Source organism: Pavona decussata, unplaced genomic scaffold (genome assembly GCF_977016875.1).
Source record: "Pavona decussata unplaced genomic scaffold, jaPavDecu1.1 SCAFFOLD_368, whole genome shotgun sequence".
In the NCBI taxonomy this organism is placed as follows: domain Eukaryota; kingdom Metazoa; phylum Cnidaria; class Anthozoa; order Scleractinia; family Agariciidae; genus Pavona; species Pavona decussata.
In genome coordinates this window covers 573,858-580,000 of record NW_028145744.1, presented here as the reverse complement: position 1 = coordinate 580,000, position 6,143 = coordinate 573,858, and the positions used below count along the sequence as shown (strand labels likewise).

At 35.7% G+C, this 6,143-nt stretch overlaps 1 long non-coding RNA gene across 4 annotated transcripts in view; it reads right to left on the bottom strand.

Moving 5' to 3' along the window:
- Positions 1-4,692, bottom strand: part of LOC146452478 (uncharacterized) — a 13,077-nt gene extending 8,385 nt beyond the window's left edge. For all 4 annotated transcript variants that reach the window (XR_014859729.1, XR_014859728.1, XR_014859730.1 and 1 more), the window contains exons 1-2: positions 4,544-4,692; positions 369-525 (exon numbers count right to left, since the gene is read on the bottom strand). This is a non-coding gene — a long non-coding RNA (uncharacterized LOC146452478). The remainder of the gene's footprint in view (positions 1-368; positions 526-4,543) is intronic.
- Between the last annotated feature and the right edge of the window lie 1,451 nt (positions 4,693-6,143).

Below are 6,143 nucleotides of genomic sequence, written 5' to 3'. Positions count from 1 at the left end.
ACATCAAAACACAAGTTAAGCGATGGTTCTTGAAACGAACAACTTCACAGCTAGAATAATAACATCAGGCTAATTCGAAAATATTTCGTTCTCCGGCTCGAAAGCAAACATGACAGTGAAAAGAAACAACATAATAAGAACTGGAGTAAACCAGTTTATTTAAGACGATTGTGCATTTTAGGTGGCCCCTATTTGCCTGAATAAAGTTCACTGAATCTAGTTAACACAACACAACAACACAGCTGAACAGCAGACGAAAAAAATTGCCGGCAGAAACATGGCCTTAGCTAAACACTTTGATTACTTAGCGATATGTGAAAGAGAAATACAAACTCTAACTGAATAAAACATGATTGTTCAAGACTTACTGAGGCCTTTAAGTTGTTTCCCTGTCAGAATAGAACTTTCTAGCGGCGCCACTATGGTTGGCCGGATTCGCTCCCCAGCAAAGTCACAGCCGATACCGTTCCATCGATCAATCGCTGATCCACTGACCGCGCGCTGATTTCTCATCGCAAAGAAAGCCTAAAAGTCAATGTGATCATCCTGTTACTAAAAAAAATATATAATAATAATAATAATAATAATAATAATAATAATAATAATAATAATAATAATAATAATAATAATAATAATAATAATAATTATAATAAACAAAATAATGGTGACATGTCGCTGAAACGTCATGTTTTAACCCTTTCACCCCTAATATCAAAGGACAAACTCTCCTGTCTCGTCCCTATATTTTTCTTGTAAAAGTACTGGGTAGAAGTTATTAAAACTGAACAATTGGCTGAACCAAAATCAATGGACGCTTAGTATAAGTAAATCTAAATTCATGATCATCGGTAGCAGTCAAAGACTGAATAAGATTGATTCTATTTCATTTAAGGTTAATAACATGGATCTTGATGAAGTAAGTTCGTCTTAGTACTTAGGTATTGTTATCAATAATCGTTTAACTTGGCAAGATCATGTTGACCAAATGTTCTCTAAGATAAATAAGAAGCTGGGTCTACTTAAACGTATTCGTTATTGCCTACCTTTAGATGCTAAATTGCTGTTTTTTAACAGCTATGTTCTGCCATTGTTTGACTATGCTGATATCGTATGGGGGGATAGGGGTAATTCCACTCTAATGTGGCAACTTCAATCTTTACACAATAAAGCTGCAAAAATAATTTTAGATTTGCCTATTGGATCATCTGCTAGTGAGGCCTTGAATAAACTGAAATGGAAAACTCTCCGAAGACGTAGGGCCGAGCATAGGGCAACTTTTATTTATAAATGTTTGAATAACTTATTTTCTCATCGTTTTAATATTGAATTTAATAACGATAAACACGATTATATTACTAGATGTAAAAATAATATCCGTAAGAGTACATCTAGTAGGAACTGGGGGCATTGGACCTCGACAAATTTTGCCTCAAACGATTGGAATAAATTAGACTTTTCAATCATACAAAGCCCATCATTAGCTAGTTTTAAAAGAGTGTTAGGAAATGTAAACAGTCTTTAGTCTAAGTTTTATATATTCATATATTAGTCTGTTTTTTTCTTCTTTGTTTTTTTTTTTTTGTTCTTTTTAATTTTCGAGGACTCTTTTATAAATCACTTATTAGTGAAATTGATTTCCTCAATAAAGATTATTATTATTTAAAATATGAAGAGAATTCATCTTGGGTGATTATATCCTTAATTCTCATGACCTCAGTGATTGAATAAACATTGATTTTACCAGCAGAAAATTGATACTGATCACTGTTAGGGCTTAAAGGGTTAATCTTGCTACTTTTTATTTTGAAATAATACAACCGTCCTGACATAAGAAACCCCATGCACCAAAGGTCTCTTCATGCCAGCGGAGATGAATCTTGCAACTCAGTCCGATAACTTGCCTTACGACAAATCAGGGAGGGAGAGAAATGTCGGCCCCTAGACACTGAAGACAAATCCCTTTCGTACTAGCCGCTCACATCTACTCTCTAAAATTGGTTTTCATCTATATATAACATGAAAATGTGTCTTCCAAGTGGTACGTCTTGAGGTTTGAGCATGCGTACTTGCTAAAACTCATATAACGAAAAGAGAAATATCTCGTTGTTTATTTCAACAAAATGATCAGGCAATGATCAAAAATATGAAAAGCTAGGGGGAAAAAACCCACTTGTGATTAGTTTATAAATATGCGTTATTGACTAAGCGTGAGGTCAAGATGGCTGGATATTGGCCAAGTTCTTTTTTGGCGTTTTTATGGACCGAGACGAAGTCGAGGTCCATAAAGACGCAAAAAAAGAACGATGCCAATATCCAGCCATCTTGGCCGAACAAGCTCGGTCAATAAAGGATTTATTATATGGTTTTTATCTTCAAGTTAAAACTACAAAAACGAAATAAAACAAAATAGAACAAGAAACTGTTCTGCTCGGAAAGAAATTCTTCATAGCCGGCCGGTGTAAGATTCATTTTCAGTGCATTTTTGGATTAGCATGTAATCATGGAAAACAAGGAATCCTAAATTATCTTAAGGTTCTAACTTTGTAATGGCTTAAAGGGAGTATACAATAATTACTGAGTACGAAAAATTTAGATTTTCGCAACTGCGGGAAGATTTTAATAGAATCCGGTAAACTCGCCATTTTCAGCCGATCGCCCGGTGGCGTAAATCATACACACTTTTACACAGTTTTCGGCCTCCAATCAATAGTTCTTGAATGAAACAATACATTTTGAAATTATATGCAAACATTAGCCGAAAAATAGAGCGGGTATGAAACTAAAAAAACTGGCCGAAACTTTTATAAGATTTTGTTGTTTACGACAAGCAAGACGCGGCTAAATTAAAAACGTGAGCTTCTTCGGCGAACTTGAGAAAAACACTTTTCTGAACCGCTCTAGACACTTAACGCAACTTTCATTATGCTATGATTTAAATGCAGTCAAATCTAGAGAACTAACCAATTTAGTACTCGACTTGAGACAATAACTTTTACAAAATTAATCTCTACACACAGAGCAACTCACCGATTCAACTCGCATTCATTGTAGCTGAAACAAAATTTTCACTACACCAGGATGATTCTATTCTCTTTCCTTTCCTTTCGATAAATGTTGACGCGGTTTACCGAACATTTTAGTGAACATTTTCGGCCAGAACAACGAGAAAATCGAAGAAAAGATTGCATTGTTCCTCGGAATTAAACTTTCGATGCCAAGCGGACGGGCAACGGGTAATCCCGAGCGGGCAAGATAGCTCCATCTTGCCCGCTCGGGTGGCCAATCACAGCGCATGATTTGACTCATCTTGCCCGCTCGCGGAGCCAGCCATATAATAAAGTCACTTAACGACAAGGGAATCATTTCATTATTTTAATTTTGTTTAATAAAAAAAATAAAAACGTTCAATGTATGTGATTGTTCATTCTACCCAAGCCTTGGCGTCCGTACAGATCGACGTCGTAGTTCATTTTTTATCTCAGTTCAGTCGGTCTTCCACTCAAAGAGTTAATTTGTTTAGAAAAGAACTTTAAAGGAATCTTTTACCATCACTTTATAGGGATTCACGCCCTGGCTTCAAAATGAGTCTTCTCAGGTCACGGTCATAATAGTTAATGATTAACCAGCATGCTAAGTAAAAATTAGGGCTGTTGATTGCAAGAACGATATCTTACTAACGCACGGTTGGATAAGTATAAAACAAACCTAGATCTGTCTACTGATGAATTTTTAGGCCATAAAACTTCGAAAAGTAAGCAGGTTTTGGACCTATAAAAATTGAGCGTGTTCTATCATGTCGTATGCACTGCGCTGTTTAAAGGGCGCTTTGAAATGAAATACTCAGGCTAATTTTTTTGTTTTTTTTTTTTGTAATGGCGGAAACAACAAATACGCTTTACGAAATAGCTTTTCTTTTAACTGAAATGGCTCGAAATTTGATTTCTCTGAACAATTCAACTTAAAATGAGAATAAACATCATTTTGACAACCACTCGTCATATAATTAGTTTTGACAAATGCGAGTATCTCGAGCGACGGGCTAGGCAAAATATTCACGCAATTCTAGAAAGTAACTAAGGCATTCGCGGAAAGTCTGATTGTGTTGATTAGCTAGGTAAACTTAACTTACGGTATTTAACTGAAAGGAAGTTTTGTCACAAGAAGTGCGAAAATAACAACACATCAAAACACAAGTTAAGCGATGGTTCTTGAAACGAACAACTTCACAGCTAGAATAATAACATCAGGCTAATTCGAAAATATTTCGTTCTCCGGCTCGAAAGCAAACATGACAGTGAAAAGAAACAACATAATAAGAACTGGAGTAAACCAGTTTATTTAAGACGATTGTGCATTTTAGGTGGCCCCTATTTGCCTGAATAAAGTTCACTGAATCTAGTTAACCACAACAACACAGCTGAACAGCAGACGAAAAAAATTGCCGGCAGAAACATGGCCTTAGCTAAACACTTCGATTACTTAGCGATATGTGAAAGAGAAATACAAACTCTAACTGAATAAAACATGATTGTTCAAGACTTACTGAGGCCTTTAAGTTGTTTCCCTGTCAGAAGAGAAGTTTCTAGCGGCGCCACTGTGGTTGGCCGGATTCGCTCCCCAGCAAAGTCACAGCCGATACCGTTCCATCGATCAATAGCTGATCCACTGACCGCGCGCTGATTTCTCATCGCAAAGAAGGCCTAAAAGTCAATGTGATCATCCTGTTACTAAAAAAATATATATAATAATAATAATAATAATAATAATAATAATAATAATAATAATAATAATAATAATAATAATAAATAAAGTAATGGTGACATGTTGTCGCTGAAACGTCATGTTTTAACCCTTTCACCCCTAATATCAAAGGACAAACTCTCCTGTCTCGTCCCTATATTTTTCTTGTAAAAGTACTGGGTAGAAGTTATTAAAACTGAACAATTGGCTGAACCAAAATCAATTGACGCTTAGTATAAGTAAATCTAAATTCATGATCATCGGTAGCAGTCAAAGACTGAATAAGATTGATTCTATTTCATTTAAGGTTAATAACATGGATCTTGATGAAGTAAGTTCGTCTTAGTACTTAGGTATTGTTATCAATAATCGTTTAACTTGGCAGGATCATGTTAACCAAATGTTCTCTAAGATAAATAAGAAGCTGGGTCTACTTAAACGTATTCGTTATTGCCTACCTTTAGATGCTAAATTGCTGTTTTTTAACAGCTATGTTCTGCCATTGTTTGACTATGCTGATATCGTATGGGGGGATAGGGGTAATTCCACTCTAATGTGGCAACTTCAATCTTTACACAATAAAGCTGCAAAAATAATTTTAGATTTGCCTATTGGATCATCTGCTAGTGAGGCCTTGAATAAACTGAAATGGAAAACTCTCGCAAGACGTAGGGCCGAGCATAGGGCAACTTTTATTTATAAATGTTTGAATAACTTATTTTCTCATCGTTTTAATATTGAATTTAATAACGATAAACACGATTATATTACTAGATGTGGGTGATTATATCCTTAATTCTCATGACCTCAGTGATTGAATAAACATTGATTTTACCAGCAGAAAATTGATGCTGATCACTGTTAGGGCTTAAAGGGTTAATCTTGCTACTTTTTATTTTGAAATAATACAACCGTCCTGACATAAGAAACCCCATGCACCAAAGGTCTCTTCATGCCAGCGGAGATGAATCTTGCAACTCAGTCCGATAACTTGCCTTACGACAAATCAGGGAGGGAGAGAAATGTCGGCCCCTAGACACTGAAGACAAATCCCTTTCGTACTAGCCGCTCACATCTACTCTCTAAAATTGGTTTTCATCTATATATAACATGAAAATGTGTCTTCCAAGTGGTACGTCTTGAGGTTTGAGCATGCGTACTTGCTAAAACTCATATAACGAAAAGAGAAATATCTCGTTGTTTATTTCAACAAAATGATCAGGCAATGATCAAAAATATGAAAAGCTAGGGGGAAAAAACCCACTTGTGATTAGTTTATAAATATGCGTTATTGACTAAGCGTGAGGTCAAGATGGCTGGATATTGGCCAAGTTCTTTTTTTGCGTTTTTATGGACCGAGCCGAAGTCGAGGTCCATAAAAACGCAAAAAAAGCTGAGCCAAA